This window comes from Monopterus albus, unplaced genomic scaffold (assembly GCF_001952655.1).
Source record: "Monopterus albus unplaced genomic scaffold, M_albus_1.0 scaffold176.1, whole genome shotgun sequence".
NCBI classification, from domain to species: Eukaryota; Metazoa; Chordata; class Actinopteri; order Synbranchiformes; family Synbranchidae; genus Monopterus; species Monopterus albus.
In genome coordinates this window covers 221,127-221,347 of record NW_018128056.1, presented here as the reverse complement: position 1 = coordinate 221,347, position 221 = coordinate 221,127, and the positions used below count along the sequence as shown (strand labels likewise).

The 221-nt window shown below is 47.1% G+C and overlaps 1 protein-coding gene across 1 annotated transcript in view; it reads left to right on the top strand.

Annotated features, from left to right (window-relative positions):
* Positions 1–221, top strand: part of ptbp1a (polypyrimidine tract binding protein 1a) — a 15,812-nt gene that overhangs the window by 10,333 nt on the left and 5,258 nt on the right. The gene's annotated exons all lie outside the window — the stretch shown is intronic.

Genomic DNA, 221 nt, shown 5'->3' with positions numbered 1-221 from the left:
CACAAATTGAAAACACAAACACATTGGCACCTCTTTGGTCCCCCTGATTTTGCCATTATTTGCCCTCCCTCCCTCTTTGTTTCCTCTGTCCCATTTTTCTTCTCTTTGTCCTCTCTTACTGTTTGAGTCCTCTCCTCCTCCTCTTTCTCTTGTCCTCTCTTCATTTTCTTCATCCCTCATGCCTCTCCTTCCTCCATGGTACTGTGGCCTTCCTGTGGACC